Raw genomic sequence first — 19553 nt, 5'->3', positions numbered from 1 at the left:
CGTATGCATGATTACTTATGTATTTTGGCGATGTGGGGAATGCCAACTAATCGTTGTAGTAGGTAGAAGGTGAAGAAGACTAATAATTGTACCAATAATAAAGTCAAAGTCTACGTTAATTAATTTAATGCTGCAAGTGGAAAATATATTGATATTCTTGTCCAGGTATATTAATAGCATCTCATTTCCATATAATCTTAGCAGTTATTGCTCTAATGTTAATAATAAAACGCCTAATTTTCCTTACATCCTGTTTTTTACTTGGAAAAATGTTTCTTGAAAGTCAAAAGATTTAGAAAAGTGTATATTGCGTAGTTTTACACAGATCCAATGAAATAATAAACAAACAGATTGTAGATTTGGATCTTGTTGCTAACTGGCATAAGTAAGCAAGTTTAAAGTTTGTCTCCATAAGAAACAATGATATGCAAATGTATACATATACACATGTTATAATGATAGTAAGTATTATGACTCTTAATGCTTTCTGATTTCTAAAAGGGACGATGACATTTAGCTTTGATAATGATTATTGGTGTATATGTGTTGTGTGTTGATGAAGTTGTACTACGTACCTTACTTTGATTTTGCTCCACGCATTTTCTTACCAACAGGAAAAAAAATTATGCAAATATCATGAGGGTTAAACGGGTCTATATTTCATTGTAATGTGTGATAAGATCAAGTGCTGTGGTAGGAGTTTTGGCGCCACTCCATGGCCATGTAATCAAACTGTGCGCCAAACACCATTTCAATGTAGTGGCCAGGGCGACATCCACCCTCCACGCCATATGCAACAAGAAGAAAGATAAAGAATTGCATAGAGGAACTCCCGAACATTGTCAGATGTATCGATATCAATAGTGACTCATTATTTTGATGAATCATTTCTTCGAATAAAAGAAGATTATGGAAATATTTACTCAAAATCTCACCTATGAAATTAATTTCATTGTGGAAGCAAACAATTTTTCTGAAGAATGCACCATGGTATATTTGATCCATGCATAATATCATGAAAAATGGATACAAACCTTTACTCGAAATCTCACTTTTTAATTAGCTAGCCCCCTCACAACATATAGTTTAAGGAGTCGTAATGAGTGATGGCTGGTGGAAGGGTTTTATTTATGGGAAAAATACAAACGAATGTTGTATTTTGTATTTAACTAGGTAATGCCCGCCGTGTTGCAGCGGCTGGTCGGTATTGGCTAAATTCATTACGTCATTGATACCAAAACAAAAATATAAATCTATAAACGTCTAAAAATCGGTACACGTACAACTTATGATCGAAGTTACATTAATTTTGGTCGGTCGGTGAGGTTCATTACTACTAAACCCAAAAAAAGATTGTAAAATGAACATATTTTAAAAAAAGAAAAACAAAAATCGATAAATCTGGGCGTTGGTAAAATTCAGTGCGACGGCTAGTCGATGTAAATTCGGTTAGTATTAGTTAGTTTCGTTACAGTACGAAAACTAAACCCGAAATATAAATTCGTAAATATATTTAAAAACATTCTATAGCAGTAGTTGTAAAAGTAGTTATAGAAAGAACAAAACAAATGGTATGCATGTGACTCGAAACTCCTAGAAAGAAACAAATTGAAAACCATCAAAGCCAAGTTACCACAACAATTATGTTCTTCCATCCCACAAATATATTCTTTCCAACAATACATAACTCACACACATTTTGTGACACACATTTTTAATCTTTATATATATATATATATATGATAAATTTAAATTTTTATGAATTTGTAAAAACTTTTATTTAATTATGATAAATTTTAATTTTTTTGAATATCTGAAAACTTTTAGCTTGATTTGTCTTTTTAAATATATTTATGGGGGTTTTAAATGTATAGATTTTATAAACAAGAAAAATTAAAAAAAATATTAAGAAACTGGAAATTTCAAATTTAGCAAACAATATTAACAGGGGATTTGACCTAAAATATACTCCTGGACCCATTTAAACCCGTTCTTTAATTATACTAGCTATGCGGCGAGATATGCACGCAAACATGACATTGGATGCGTAATCGGTGCTACCGTTTATGTATGTGTGTGACTTTACAATAGTACGCGCGTAACCGACGATAGTATGCTCGTATTATAGGGTTGGAATCTTAGCTGGTGTTAATAAGCACGTCACACAATGACTGTACGTGCGCAATCAGGTGTTGGTGTGCACGTAACGCTACATTGAACTCGTCTTGACCCGCAACTCGTTCCGCTTGACACTGTTCTAACCCGAAATTCTTTGTGACTTGACCCCTTTCAACCCAAACCCGTCCCGACCCAAACCAAATTAACATTTTTTGTATCGACCCATTCCAACCTTAACCTTTTAGACCTACCCATCCGATTCGTTTGCTGGTTTTTTATGGTAATCACGTAACACGTTAAAGTTTTTAAAATGAAAAAAATATAGCAATACAATACTCATATTAAAGAGAGTAAAATACTTGTTTTTATGGTAAAATGTTTTTAAAAAAATATTTGTGTGTGAAAAAGTTACAAACGTTTAAAATTTCATCGGGGTAGTTGATTTAAAATAAGGGGTATATATGTAACTATTATATAAATTAATAAAATGTGAATAAAGTTAAAGGACCAAACTTGTAATTATTTTTTAATAAATTAAAAATTAACCATAATGTCACACCCCGACCAAAGGTGGTGGAACATGCCGGGACAGATTGCTCAAGAACACAAAAGACTATTAAAGTGACTATATTTAAACAACTCATTCACTTCATTTAATCATCAAAAGTAACACAACATCAATCGTACAAAATAACACCAAATGCAAGAAATAAATTGTTCATTTTTCTAATAACCTAAACGGTCTCAAAATAACTTAGTGTCTTCCAAACTCCAATCAACCAATAATCAAACCTGTAACAATGTATAAAATATACTTTGTTAACACATATGTTGGTGAGAAATTTCATAGTTTTAAGTATATATAATATGAGGCAAATTCCACAACTCGTATATGAAACTATAAATAAAAGCAACAATTCTGGTATATAAAACATAAATAAATGAGGATCTTTTCTAATCGGTAACAACCAACATACTCGGATAATGAGGCCCTACTCTACTAGCACAAGGCTAAATAGTTAGGGGTACGTATGATCATACTTATTGAGGCTCAACAACAACAAAATAAACACTCGTGCACGTAAAGCATATGAAACATATAACACACAATAGAGAAAGAATTCTAAGTATCATACACCCTAGAGTTTGTGGTTTGAGGATCGAGTATATTAAATCATTCTTGTTTTGAATAAGTATACATGTTACCTCCAAAGTATAAAATTGAAAACAGGGGATGAAATGTACTCACGTGAAATAAGTAACTTGAAGGATTAGTTGCGAATAAAAGGAAAGGTAAGTTCAACGAGCAAGACCTAAATTAAGAGGGTCTTGATTTAGTAGATGGTCTTAAAAGCTTTTAAAGTAAAATAACATAACAAGTAAGATAAATAATTAAAGTTTGAGGGTTAAAGTGTAAACACATAAGAAATTAAAGTAATGGTTTTTCAAAAGTAAGTTTACTCGAAATTGGGTCTCGGTATCCTATCAATTAGTTTTACTTAACATTTGTTAAGTAAATATTTGAGTATAATTGTGATATTTCAAAACCCTTTGTTAAATAGATACTAAGATGAGATTTTACGAGTGTTCGGATTTGTCGGTTCGAGTCTTGATAATTGGTCAAGCCCGAAGCCGAGATTCCAAAGTGATAAATGTTATGAGATAACTCAATGAAATCAAAAGAAACTTTACCAAGTGTGTAGTTCTATTTGGAATTAAGAATCTCAACATCCGTTAAGCGGGTGTTTAGCTTTGTTTTTCCAAACTTGTTATAAGACCAAGTTGTATCCAACATGCCAAGTGTTTTAAGAAAATAATTAAAATTAGTTTATAATATAGTTTTAGAGAAAAATACGAGATTCGGTGGCCCAAAACACAACTAGTGTGTCTTAAGCGAGTGAACCCGGTTTAGTTCGGTTTTGGTTCGGTCCTTGACTCGGAATAAGACCAAGGATGGTTACCACAAACCCAATACCATAGAACTTATTAAAATAATTTTAGAAATGATAATACTCAAGTCTTACATACAACATGTTAATAATAAAGTATTTAAACAAGAGTTCGGTTTTGGTTCGGTCCTTGACTCGGAATGAAACCGAGGATGGTTGCCACATATCCAAATACCATTGAACTATTAAAATGATTTAGAAACTAAAATGACTAGAAACTAAACAGTTATAATAAGCATAAACAAATTTAAAGTGTTAACAAAGATTATAATAGTCATCCATGTAGCCTTGCCTAGCATACACCTAAACCGATCTTGACCGGAGAAGGGAAAGCCAAGGAAACAAGGGAAGTATGTTTTAAACAAACTATAATAACAAGCTTTAATTAACAAGAATTAGTTAGAAAAAAGATTAGCATTAGTTTGACCTTGAGAAGTCAAACTATCAAGAGTTTGAAAGATGAATACTTAGATCTAGATTAGGAGAGTTTTGAGGAAGAATGAGCAATAAAAATGAGTGCATTGGACTTGTATTTATAGTGGAAAAATCAAAGGTTGCTCATAAGAGTTATGCATGCATTTTGATTGGTTAAAATGGTCAAACTAGGTGGATGGTGGTGGAAAAAGTAAGGGTTATCCATTAGTTTAAAAAACCCCTTTAGCTTTGGTTGTTTGGCGATTTGGGTCCCTGAAGTTCGTTTTAAGTCTTTTTTAATAATAAAAGGGGTTTTAAGGCACCAAAAAGGGTGTTTTCTTGATCCGACAATTGTGAAACACAAATGAAACATAAAACACAATATTTTATTAATAACGAAGGATCCGAAAGAAAAAATGGGTCAGGTTTCCGATACATATACAAATACAAGTCAAACCAAAAATGACGAATGCCACAGTCTTCCTACTTTAGGAAATTTCGTCTGGAAATTAGAAAGAATCCGTAATAAACAAATACGGGTACTTTTCCTTCATAGCGTCTTCTCGTTCCCAAGTAAATTTAGCGCCACGGCGTGATTCTCAACGACTTTAACTAAACGGATGCCGCTACGTTTGGTTCGTTTCTCATTGCGATCCATAATTTCAACGGGTTTTTCGATCATTTGCAAGGTTTCATTGATACGCACTTCATCAAGAGGTATATGGAGGTTACCTTCGGCTAAGCACTTTTTGAGGTTCGAGATATGAAAGGTTGGATGAACACCGGTAAGTTTTTGCGGTAATTCGAGTTTATATGCCACTTTTCCAATCCTTTCAAGGATTTTGAATGGGCCTATGAAACAAGGAGCTAGTTTTCCTTTCTTTTCAAAACGGACTACCCCCTTCCAAGGGGATACTTTGATAAGGACAAGGCCGCCAACATTGAACTCGAGAGGCTTTCGCCTTTTGTCGGCGTAGCTCTTTTGACGACTTCTAGCAGCGAGAAGATTTTTGCGGATGTGATCAATACGATAGTTAGTGTCTTGGACCATCTCGGGACCGGTGATTTGGGTTTCACCAATCTCGTTCCAACATATCGGGGAACAACACTTACAACCATAAAGATCTTGGAAAGGAGCCATACTAATGCTAGAATGATAGCTATTGTTGTATGAGAATTCGATAAGCGGGAGATGAGAATCCCAATTTCCGAAAAAATCAAGTACACAAGTTCGAAGCATATCTTCAAGGGTTTGGATTGTACGTTCGGATTGACCATTGGTTTGAGGGTAATAAGCGGTACTAAGATTAAGGCGAGTACCCAAAGCTTCTTGAAGAGATTTCCAAAAACGGGAGGTGAAACGAGCATCACGATCGAAAATAACGGTCAACGGAATACCATGACGGCATACAATTTCACGAACATATTTGAGCGAGTTGTTCGACAGAGTGCTTCTCTCGGATTGGGATGAAGTGAGCCAATTTGGTTAATAGATCGATGATTACCCAAATACTATCATTTTGCTTTTGAGTGGGGTAGGGGGGTTAATTTGGTGATAAAGTACATAGCAATGTCTTCTCATTTCCAAACGGGAATAGGAGGTTGCTCGAGCAGACCAAAAGGTTTTTGATGTTCGGCATTAACCTTTGAGCATGTAAGGCATTTTGAGACGTAAAGTGCCACGTCCTTTTTCATACCCAACCACCAATAAATAGATCGAAGATCAAAGTACATCTTATTCGCACCGGGATGCACGGAATATTGAGGCATATGAGCTTCGTCGAGAATGAAAGTACAAAGTTCATCACGATCGGTAACCCACAAAGGATTGAGAAAATAAAGCAAGCCATTAAGTTTGGTTTCGAGTTGAAATTCGGCTCCACATGACATTTCGTCGTACATATTGCCTTCATCAATAGAGGCACATTGGGCTCGATAGATGCGGTCTTGAAGATCGGTTTAGATAATGATGCTATGTAGCAGAACGGATTTGACATTAACTTTAAGACTAAGGGCATCGACTACGAAATTCGCTTTACCGGGGTGATGGTGAATTTCGCAATCGTAATCACTAAGTAATTCGACCCATCGACGTTGTCTCATGTTGAGATCTTTTTGGTGAAAGATGTGTTGAAGACTTTTATGATCGGTGAAAACTACACATTTTGTGCCATAAAGATAATGCCTCTAGATTTTGGAAGCGAAAACAATGACACCAAGTTCTAGATCATGATTCGTGTAATTCTTTTTGTGAACCTTAAGTTGTCTCGAGGCATATGTGATAACTTGTGTAACATCCTAAATATTCTAATAAATAAAGAAAGTTGCGTTAAATTGTCGTGCGTTTAATAATATTAACTAACGTCTAATATGGAAAAGATCATGGACTTAGATTAATTAAGATGGATTAAGGGTAATGGGCCTTAGGTCCATTAAGGGATATAAATATCCCCTTAAACCATCCTAAAACCCTAACTATCATTTCCATCTTTCATAAATCTCTACACACTCAAAAACACACACATACACTACACCTCTTACGGCCGAGAGAGAGAGAGAGAGCGGATTCGAGTCCAAAAATCAAGCCGACCATTATTAGATCTTCAATATACAAGATAACCAAGCAAACCGCGACCACACCGAACGTATAAAAGGTATGTTTTGATCCTAAAGATTTCGTTTTTATAACCGTTTAGTCTTGAAACTTAGAACGAGAGTAGATCGGGTATAAACGAAACATAAAGTTGTAAACTTGATGATAAATACGAGTGTAATGAACCCGAAAATGGAAACGGCTCGATTAATGAACCCTTAACATTAGTATTGAACGTTTTTACCATAAAGGTCCAAACTTTATGTCTTTCCGGGCTAAGTTTTACCCGAACTAGGCCATGGAATGATCGCGGAGTTAGTTAACGTAATATCCAAGAAATTCTCGATGAAATAAGGGTGATTTTTGTAATTTAGTTTGAACAGAGACGGCAGCTGGGCAATTTCGCCTGCAAGCCATAACTTCGCCTTCATGCAAGTTCGCTTGCAAGCAAGTTCGCCTAGCTGATAACTTCGCCTAAGGCCAAGTTCGCCTAGCTGATAACTTCACCTAAGGCCAAGTTCGCCTAACTGATAACTTCGCCTAAGGCCAAGTTCGCCTACCTGATAACTTCGCCTAAGGCCAAGTTCGCCTAGCTGATAACTTCGCCTAAGGCCAAGTTCGCCTAACTGATAACTTCGCCTGGTGATAAGTTCGCCCATGATAACTTCGCCTGGCATATGTTCGCCTAGGGTTAACTTCGCTGATCACTAACTTCGCCTATGCTTAAGCTTGCTTAATGTTAAGTTCGCTTATTGTTAAGTTCGCTTAATGATAAGTTCGCTGGAGTTAGCAAATTAGAAAATAAATTAAAAACCTAATAAAAAATGTGTTAAGACAGTTAATGGAAATAAAACCTAATGAAAAAATGTGATAAGTTTGCCTAGGGTTAACCAGCCAGGGGCTCTGCCCCTTGGACCCTGCTAGGGGCTGCCGCCCCTAGACCCCGCTGCCAGGGGCGCTGCCCCCGGACCCCGTTCGTCGTGAGTTATTTAAAGATAGAAATACAACATGAGTAGTAGTAGTTAATTGATACATGTAAATATTATACAGTTAGCCGTGCACAGCTCAAGAAGGGAATAACGATTAACGGAGAGCGTAACAGGATTCAGGTGAGTTTCTAGCCCCATTTATGTGTTATGTTTTCGGGGCTGTGTGCATAATCAATATGTTTGTTAATACGCTTATCCTAAGAGATAAGTGTATGCCTTATGTGAATAACGTGAAATGTATGAATGATTGCTTGATGGTACGTGAACGATCTTTGGATATTGCACGTACTGTCAAGTTGGAACGCTATGTATAAGGTAAGTATGATATGTATGCTTATGTGTATGAACGTGATAAAGTTAATAAAAGAAGGAAATGATGGTTGTATGGTTGTATGGTTACGAAAAGGGTACCGAGCCCTAATAATACTCGAGGTATGATGTATGGTTGTATGGTAACGAAGAGGGAATCGAACCCTACTAATATTCGAGAACTAGGGAACCGAACCCTACTAAAATTCGAGGAAAGAGGGTACCGAGCCCTAATAATACTCGAGGAAAGAGGGTACCGAGCCATAATAATACTCGAGGAAGGAGGGTACCGAGCCCTAATAATACTCGAGGAGGAGGGTACCGAGCCCTAATAATACTCGAGGAATGTAGGGCGTAATGCTCTTTATAACGTAAGATATGAAAGCAAGTTAATACAAAAGAAAGTATGAAAGTGTGAAAGTTTGAAAGTATGAAAGTATGAAAGTTTGAAAGTATGAAAGTATGAATGAAAGAATATAAGTTTGTGTGTATTGTATAATGTATGATTAACTAGAACTCACTCAGCGTAGCTGACTTTTAGTATGCACGCAGGTGAGTAGGATGAGGCAGCTCGCTTGAGGAGACACGCGGCACTGAATAAGAGGCTGGCATCGGAAGACTCAAGACGTTTAAGTTTAACGTTTTGTTTATTTTGAAAGACAAGATGTTGTTTTAAGACAAAATGTGTTTTGTTATGAAATGTTTTATGAAAGTTTTTATATTCCGCGAATGTTTTAATTAACTCTGATATTAGAACTGCGTTTATGAGTAAATCCAACACGAAAGTAGGGCTAACGGTAACGGGGCCTTACAAGTTGACCTCGTTGCATGAGAACGCAACCGATACCTTGGTTGGACGCATCGCAAAATAACACAAAGTCGTCGTTTCCATCGGGAAGGTTAACACCGGAGTATTGCAAAGCATATGCTTTAGAGTTTGGAAAGCTTCATTTTGTTTCGGTCCCCATTCATAAGGTTTTCCCTTATGAGTTAGTGAGGTGAGGGGTAACACGATTTTGGAGAAGTTTAGAATGAATCTCCGATAATACCCGGCCAAACCAAGGAAAGATCGGATTTCCTTGGGTGTGGATGGAGTTTTCCAATCTTTTACGGCCTCGATTTTGGCGGGATCAACATGAATACCTTTATCGCTGACGATGTGTCCCAAAAATTGAACCTCTTTTAACCAAAATTCACATTTTGAGAACTTGGCATAAAGTTGTATTTTTCTTAGAAGGTTAAGAATGGAACGTAAATAGTGTTCATGTTCGGATTTATTCTTGGAGAAGATGAGGATGTCATCGATAAAAATGATCATGAATTTGTCCAAGAATGGCTTGCAAATGCGGTTCATGAGGTCCATGATACAGAGGGTGCATTGGTTAATCCGAAAGGCATAACCATGAACTCGTAATGTCCATACCGAGTACGAAAAGCGGTTTTAGAAATGTCGTCTTCATGAACACGCAATTGATGATAACCCGATCGAAGATCGATTTTGGAAAAACATGTTGCGCCTTGGAGTTGATCGAAGAGGTCGTCGATTCGAGGCAAAGGGTAACGATTCTTGATGGTGAGTTTATTGAGTTCATGGTAATGATAAACATGCGAAACCAGCCATCTTTCTTTTTCACGAAGATGACAGGAGCGCCCCAAGGGGAAGAGCATGGACGGATAAAGCCCTTATCGGAGAGTTCTTGAAGTTGGTTCGATAACTCTTGTATTTCCGAAGGAGCTAAACGATAGAGAGCCTTGGCTACGGGAGTCGCACCGGGCACAGGGTCGATTCAAAATTTAACCGGACGAATGGGTGGGAGACCAAAGACGTCTTTGAGAAAAACGTCGGGAAATTCACAAACAACGGGAATGTCTTGAATTTTCTTTTCTTCGGGGTCTTTCGCCACTGCTTGGGCTAGAAAAGGAATGTGCTTTTGGCTCAAGTACTTTCGAGATTGAGAGCATGACATAAGGTTGAGTTTCTTGGGAATTGTTTTTCCAAAGACTTTTGTCATTGACGAGCGGGATTCGAATAAACTTGTCTTAACAAACAACTTCGGCACGGTGCAAAGCTAACCAGTTCAAACCTACTATGATGTCGAAGCTTCCCATTTGCATCTGGATGAGGTCGATAAAGAATTCGTGCTTGCAAAGAGTGAGGATACAATCGCGAATAACCAAATCGATGGTGATGGAATTACCATTGGCGACTTCGATAGAAAAAGGGCGAGAAAGTTTAGTGCAAGGCACGACAAGGATAGATTCAAATTTAAAAAGAAACAAAACTCCTATCAGCTCCGGTATCAAATAAAATTGAAGTTAAATGCTCATTTACTAAAAACGTACCATTCACCACGTCGTTGGCAACTTGAGCTTGGTTGGCGTTCATCATAAAAGCACACCCTTGGTTTTCGTTGTTGACTTGTTGAGCTGGAGGAGGAGGAAGAGCTTGCATAGCTTGCGGAAGGGCTTGCATCGCTTGGAGAGATTGAGCTGGAGGAGCCAAGTGTTGCGGGACTTGAGGTTGATAGGTTTGAACTTGATAGGCTTGGGTTTGGTAGTACGGGGTAGGCATGATTTAAGCTTGGTTAACAAACGCAAGTCGAGGACAAGCATTGCGAAAATGGTTCGGGTCTCCACAATTGAAAGAAGCTCTAGGTTGAGGAGGAGGATTTTGAGTCTTTCAAAAGGCACATAACGGTTTTGTTTAGATGGAGCAAACCTTGATGAAGCGGGTTGCCCATGGGAGGTTTCTCGACACATGTTGCTAAGGTGACCATAGCGGTTACACTTCGTGCAATGGCGACAAGCAGAGTAAGAAGGATGATGACGTTGGCAAGTGTTACACAAGGGATGCGAGCCGGAATACAGTTTTCGGTTTTGGGGTGCTTGGGATTGAGATTGAGGTTGAGATGGATGAGTGACAGCATAGTTTCGGTAGTTGGGTTTACTTTTCTTCTTGGAGTGGTGGGATGAGTTGGAGTACTTTATGGATTGAGGTTGAGGGTCAACTTTGGTGAGGGTTGATGGTTCGGGTGTACACTTTTCATTGGGTTTCTTGGAGCTTTTGATAGTGAAGGTGCCAGCTTTGACATGGTTTTCGGAAAGAGCACCGGCTAAGGTAATTGCATCGTGGAGGGTTTGCGTTTTACTACTCATCACCGAGTCGCGGATTTGAATACCAACGACATACTTTTCAATTGCCCGTTCGAGGGGAGTGAGGAACCAAGAGACTAAGCTTATGAAAGCGGTTCGAGTAGGTGGAGTTGTCACCACTCTTTTGCTTAAGTTCCCAAAATTCGGATTCGAGTTTTTGGAGTTCATGTTGTGGGCAAAATTTCTTCATCATGACTTCCTTGAGCTTGGTCCATGAGTAGGCCATAGCTACTTCTGTCCCATTGGTGAACATTTCGCTATTCCACCAAGTGCTGGCGGTCTCCTCGAACATGCTTGAGGCGTACATGGTTTTCTTGGATTCGGGGCATTCACAAAGATTGAAAACGCTTTCCATCTTTTCGAACCATTGCAACAAGGTAGTGGCACAGTTCTTGTCATAAAACGAAGATGGGCTGGCACCGGTGAAATTTTTCAAGGAGAAAGGTGTGGGGTTAGGCATGGCTTGGGTAACGGTGGGTTGTGTGGCTTGAATTTGAGTTATTAGTCCGGGAATCATATCGGCGATTCTTTCGCAACGATAGCGGCCATCCGACGACCGGAGTTAAGCTTGAGAGTGTGGCGACGAAGAGGAGGCATAATCTAAGAGAAATGATATAAGTTTGGGGTAATTGATATAAGTATGAGGATAATGAGTAAACATGGGGTATTAATGATTGTGAGTTATAGAGTTATGAGGATGAGGATGTTAAAAAAATTTCTTTTTTTAGTAAATTAAGTAAATAGATGAAATGTTAAATAATTTAAATCTTAGAAATTTGAAAATAATGTGTTAGGATTTAAAAGCGGGAAAATTTGCATGAACCACCATGACTAGTTGTCCCAACATAAAATCTTAAAAATCATGGTAAAGTGGGGAGTTGAACATGTGCACGTATCATCGTTACACGTTTTGCCCCAAATATCATAACAATATCAATAAAAAGTAAACAATGAGGCAATCGGGATGTTGAAAACATTAGTCCACGTAACACCGTGGCTCTAATGCTTCTAACAAAAATATACGGAGGCAACCGGAACGCTTGAATTCGACAACTTAAAGTTGTTGACATATATAACATGGTTCGTTGGCCTAGAAGACGAACACTACAATTCAATCATCCCACGTAAGTAAACAACTTTCAATTCTTGGAATCTTTTTGTCAAATTATCGCTTCACAGTGTTTCGCCCCCTAATGTGACTACAAACCCATTATAGTGTAAGGCCCCGTTGCCGGTAGCCCTACTTTCGTGTTGGATTTACTCATAAACGCAGTTCTAAATATCAGAGTTAATTAAAATATTCGTGGAACATAAAAGCTTTCATAAAACATTTCATAACAAAACACATCTTGTCTTAAAACGTCATCTTGTTTTTCAAAATAAACAAAACATTAGACTTAAACGTCTTGAGTCTTCCGATGCCAGCCTCTTATTCAATGCCATGTGTCTCCTCAAGCGAGCTGCCTCATCCTACTCACCTGCGTGCATACTAAAAGTCAGCTACGCTGAGTGAGTTCTAGTTAATTATACATTATACAATACACATAAACTTATATTCTTTCATTCATACTTTCATACTTTCATACTTTCTTTTGTATTAACTTACTTTCATATCTTACGTTATAAATAGCATTACGCCCTACCTTCCTCGGGTATTATTAGGGCTCGGTACCCTCCTAGTATTATTAGGGCTTGGTACCCTCCTTCCTCGAGTATTATTAGGGCTCGGTACCCTCTTTCCTCGAATATTAGTAGGGTTCGGTTCCCTAGCTCCCGAATATTAGTAGGGTTCGATTCCCTTTTCATTACCATACAACCATACATCATACCTCGAGCATTATTAGGGCTCGGTACCCTTTTCGTAACCATACAACCATACAGCCATCATTTCCTTCTTTTATTAGCTTTATCACGTTCATACATATAAGCATACATATTATACTTACCTCATACATAGCCTTACAACCCGACAGTACGTGCAATATCCGAAGATCGTTCACGTACCATCAAGCAATCATTCATACATTTCACGTTATTCACATAAGACATACACTTATCTCTTAGGATAAGCGTATTAACAAACATATTGAGTATGCACACAGCCTCGAAAACATAACACATAAATGGGGCTAGAAACTCACCTGAATCCTGTTACGCTCTCCGTTAATCGTTATTCCCTTCTTGAGCTGTGCGCGGCTAACTGTATAATATTTACATGTATCAATTAACTACTACTACTCATGTTGTATATCTATCTTTATATAACCCACAACGAACGGGGGTCCGGGGGCAGCGCCCCTGGCAGCGGGGTCTAGGGGCGGCAGCTCCTAGCAGGGTCCAAGGGGCAGAGCCCCTGGCTGGGGTCGAGCTGCCAGGTCAGCTTGGAAAAATTTTATTTCCATTAACTGTCTTAACACATTTTTCATTAGATTTTTAATTTATTTTCTAAACGAACTTGACTTTAAGCGAAGTTAAACCTTAGGCGAACTTAGCTTTAGGCGAAGTTATCAGGCGAACTTGGCTTTAGGCGAAGTTAAACCTCAGGCGAACTTAGCTCTAGGCAAAGTTATCAGGCGAACTTGGCTTTAGGCGAAGTTACCAGGCGAACTTGGCTTTAGGCGAAGTTACCAGGCGAACTTGGCTTTAGGCGAAGTTACCAGTTAGCATTTTGAATCATTGAATAATATGTTACTTAAAAGTTCAAGGGATGAATTGTAATTAATTCATTCTTTTTCTAAGTCCAGGGACTGTTCTGTCATTTTATTAAACTTTCTAGTTCGTTATTCAATCTTTAACGAATTGACTTATCTTAGCGAAATGGTCATTTGTAACAAACTGAGCCCTCTAGCGAACTGGACCTCTGACGAATCCGTCCTTGTACGAACCAGTCCACATAGCGAATCAGTTCAAGTAACGAATTGGGCCTTCTAATTCGTTATCTCCTTTAACGAATGGCTATAACGAAAGGTGGGGGTTAATTCGTTATCTTTTCCTTAACGAATCAGGACACGAACTAAGGCTAGTTCGTTATCTTTCCTCATCGAATCTACTTAACGAATCACCCTTAATTCGCTAAATTCCCGTTAGCGAACTAGGGTTAGGTCAGGGAATGTCAGAACATTCCCTGACATACCCTTAACCTCGTACTACTTTTCCGGCGCCGTCATTGCCGGAAAGCCGCCGGAAAAACGCGAACTCACCGGAAAAACGATTCTTAACTCGTTTTTCACCGTTTTTTGCCCCGTTCGATCCAGATCTGAGCTAGGGTGATCCCTAAGCTCATCATAGGTTCGGTTTATACCCGATTCCACCCGGATCTCGTGATTTAAACGATTTAACGGTGTCGGCTCGTTGTTTCGCAACTTTATCTAACGGGTTAAGCTCATACAATATTAAACTATCGTTACCTCGGATTGGTGCTCGGTTTCCTTCTTGATTTCGGATAGAGATAAGGAAGAACTAGAGAGAAATCTTAAGTGTGTGTTTTGGGTGGTGTATGGAATATGTGTGAATGAGGATTAAATGGATATTAAGGGTTTATATATTTATGGATCATGGGCTTAAGCCCATGGTCTTTCCTTCTTTCTTTCCTAACCCAAGTCCATAACCCATATTCATTTACCCAGCACTGGCCCAACTCGTATTCTATTTATCTAAACCGATAACGACCCACTATGAAATAACGAAATTTATTTTTATTATAATAACTGAAAGTAGGATGTTACATATAGAGTCAAGCTTTAAGGAGATTATAAATAACGTGATCCAAATTAAGTTTGTGATCCATAAAAACATCATAAAAACATACTTTTTGCGGTAAGGTAAGGATACTTTGGAATACTATGAGAGTGTGTGCATGTGTATATTTTTGGGATTAAATGAAATAAGTAACTAAATAAATATATAAGTGTAATGAACAATCAAGTAGGGCAATCACGTATAAGCATCACGTATAAGGACCCTAAAGCATAAACTATACTAAGCCGTTACATCTAACCGCCTATCCTATAGTCATGGCTCTGATTCCAATCTGTCACACCCCGACCAAAGGCGGCGGAGCATGTCAGGGTGCAACGTATTGCTTAAGAACACAAAACACTATTATAATAACTATATTTAAACAACTCATTCACTTCATTTAATCATCAAAAGTAACACAACATCGTTCGTACAAAATAACACCAAATGCAAGAAATAAATTGTTCATTCTTCTAATAACCTAAACGATCTCAAAATAACTTAGTGTCTTCCAAACTCCAATCAACCAATAATCAAACCTGTAACAATGCATAAAATATAATTTGTCAACACGTATGTTGGTGAGCAATTTCATAGTTTTGAGTATATATAATATGAGGCAAATTCCACAACTCGTATATGAAACTATAAATAAAAGTAACAATTGTGGTATATAAATCATAAATAAATGAGGATCCTTTCTAATCGGTAAATACCAACAAACTCGGATAATGAGGCCCTATTCTACTAGCACAAGGCTAAATAGTTAGGGGTGTGTATGATCATACTTATTGAGGCTCAACAACAACAAAATAAACACTCGCTCACATAAAGCATATGAAACATATAACACAATAGAGAAAGAATTATAAGTATCATACACCCTAGAGTTTGTGGTTTGAGGATCGAGTATATTAAATCATTCTTGTTTTGAATAAGTATGGATGTTACCCCCAAAGTATAAAAGTGAAAACGGGGGATGAAATGTACTGACATGAAATAAGTAACTTGAAGGATTAATTGTGAATAAAAGGAAAGGTAAGTTCAACGAGCAAGACCTAAATTAAGAGGGTCTTGAGTTAGTAGATGGTCTTAAAAGCTTTTAAAGTAAAATAACATAACAAGTAAGATAAATAATTAAAGTTTGAGGGTTAAAGTGTAAACAGATAAGAAATTAAAGTAATGGTTTTTCAAAAGTAAGGTTTACTCGAAATCAGGTCTCGGTATTCTATCCATTAGTTTTACTTAACCTTTGTTAAGTAAATATTTGAGTATAATTGTGATATTGCAAGACCCTTTGTTAAATAGATACTAAGACGAGATTTAACGAGTGCTCGGATTTGTCGGTTCGAGTCTTGATAATTGGTCAAGCCCGAAGCCGAGATTCCAAAGTGATAAATGTTATGAGATAACTCAATGAAATAAAAAAAAAACTTAACCAATTGTGTAGAACTATTAGGAAGAACCTCAACGCCCGTTAAGCGGGTGTTTGGCTTTGTTGGTCCAAACTTGTTATAAGACCAAGTTGTATCCAACATGCCAAGTGTTTTGAGAAAATAATTAAATTAGTTTATAATATAGTTTTAGAGAAAAATACGAGATTCGGTGGCCCAAAACACAACTAGTGTGTTTTAAGCGAGTGAACCCGGTTTAGTTCGGTCTTGATTCGGTCCCATTTGACTTGAATAAGACCAAGGATGGTTACCACATAACCAATACCATATAACTTATTAAAATAAATTTAGAAATGATAATACTCAAGTCTTACATACAACATGTTAATAATAAAGTATTTAAGCAAGAGTTCGGTTTTGGTTCGGTCCTTGACTCGGAATGAAACCGAGGATGGTTGTCATATACCCAAATACCATTGAACTATTAAAATGATTTGGAAACTAAAATGACTATAAACTAAACATTTATAATAAGCATAAACAAATTTAAAGTGTTAACAAAGATTATAATAGTCCTCCATGTAGCCTTGCCTAGCATACACCTAAACCGATCATGACCGGAGAAGGGAAAGCCAAGGAAACATAGGAAGTATGTTTTAAACAAACTATAATAACAAGCTTTAATTAACAAGAATTAGTTAGAACAAAGATTAGCATTAGTTTGATCTTGAGAAGTCAAACTATCAAGAGTTTGAAAGATGAATATTTAAATCTAGGTTGTGAGAGTTTTGAGGAAGAATGAGCAACAAAAATGGATGCATTGGACTTGTATTTATAGTGGAAAAAGTAAAGGTTACCCATAAGAGTTATGCATGCATTTTGATTGGTTAAAATGGTCAAACTAGGTGGATGGTGATGGAAAAAGTAAAGGTTATCCATTAGTTTAAAACACCCCTTTAGCTTTGTTTGTTTGGCGATTTGGGTCCCTGAAGTTCGTTTTAAGTCGTTTTTAATAATAAAAGGGTGTTTTAAGACACCGTAAATGGTGTTTTCATGATCCGACAATTATGAAACATAAATGAAACTTAAAACCCAATATTTTATTAATAACGAAGTATCCGAAAGACAAACTGGGTCGGGTGTCCGATACAAATATAAATACAAGTCAAACCGAATATGACGAATGTCACACGTAACATGATTTTGCTTTTGCTAAAAGAAAAAATTGCCACTAAAATGTCTTAATCTTATACATTATAGTCTGTACTAAAAGTAACAAGTTTGGTACCTTTTAAAAATTAAGAGGCTCATCACTTATTCTTTATATATAGTATAGACACGTCTCGTGATTGCAAGCCTAACTACCAGAAGTTTGTAGAACAGGCAATGGCGGAACCAAAACTTTATAATTAATATAATTTTTTTATATACAGATAATTCGTTAGTGTATATCAATTACTATATTTTACCAACAGTCGGTAACGGTAACCTTTTGAGTTTCCATATCGGAAAATCGTCATAAAGTTGCTTCATTTTAAATTAACCAACAATTATTAATTTGTTTACGCAAGGCACTATCGTCTTCCGATGGTTCAACTTCTTCTCAGCTTCTTTATTTTTACTTTTAAGGATATGATTTTAGAGTTTATATCGATGTTTCTCTATCCATAACAAAACGTTTCTACGTATAATAAGATTGCTTTTTTTAACAAATTAAATTAATAAATCATAAATTAAGAAATATCTACTATTATAATAAACAAAAACTATTGATGTGACACATGGCATCTAATTGTCCTTTTTTTTGCCAAGTGGCACCATTATTGTTCAACATTGAAAATCAAAACTATTGAAACAATTAATAAATATTTTAACATTCCATATTAATAATTTATGGGACAATTCCTAAAATAAACGTTTATGAGGCATGAAACTTATTTAGTTGTAACGAGTAAATGATTTGTGAAATTGTTCGTTACGGTTAGTTAAAGGTACGTGGCAAGTTTTAACTGGTTCTACAAACTACTCGTGTGTAATCATAAACTACTCGTCACGACTAGTTTATAATACATATTTTGGGAATTTTTTGCAAATGACACCTAAAACCTGAAAAATGTTTTCATAAACGCTTATTTTGGGAATTTATTTATCTATGATTATATAGTAGTAAAAAATGTATAATAAAATAATGTACGTAGAACTTTTGAAACTTATTTAGCGTGTGTAAATTCGTGTCGTGTGATTTTAGTTTATTAGTGACCAATACCGAATGTGTCACTATTTGTCTTTACTCTGAGCAATACGAAAATGGTTTATCTCACTTGATTACTTTTTTACTTTTAATTCTTTATAGTAAACGTTTTTATATGTATTATTAACTTTTGCTAAAGTGACATTATTCAAAACTCAAGAAATATAATTGATTGGTGACGGTGCATATCAGTGTACTTTCTTTTATATATAATAATTATGTGTTTTTTTTGTCACACGTTAACTGATGAAATTCATTGTGCTTATTATACTTCATTTGTAGGTCAAGGTATTATACAAACTTGTATCAACTAGAGTTTCGGGCTAAACTAACATAAAAAATAGAGTTGTTTTGAATCCCGTAATAAAGTGGTACCATAGTGAGTTTTTGCTTATATCCATTTACTATGATGAAGCAAAATTCATTTCGTCTTGAATTACTATCATTGTGTTGTCTATTACAGGAACAACACTCACTTTTTTGTTTCTTTTTTTTTTTTTATTTCAAATCTTGCAAGTTGATACCATAAAGTATAATTTACTACTAGAAATGATAGGGAAATGCTTGTAATTATGGGTGTTGCAAAACGATTATATACAAAATCATTGTAAGATCATGAGCAGGGCGTTTGAAATAATAATTTGT

This window comes from Bidens hawaiensis, unplaced genomic scaffold (genome assembly GCF_021521415.1).
Source record: "Bidens hawaiensis isolate Kalapana, Puna unplaced genomic scaffold, B.hawaiensis_p1.1 tig00060452_1, whole genome shotgun sequence".
NCBI lineage: Eukaryota > Viridiplantae > Streptophyta > Magnoliopsida > Asterales > Asteraceae > Bidens > Bidens hawaiensis.
Note: the sequence above shows the minus strand (reverse complement) of the source record.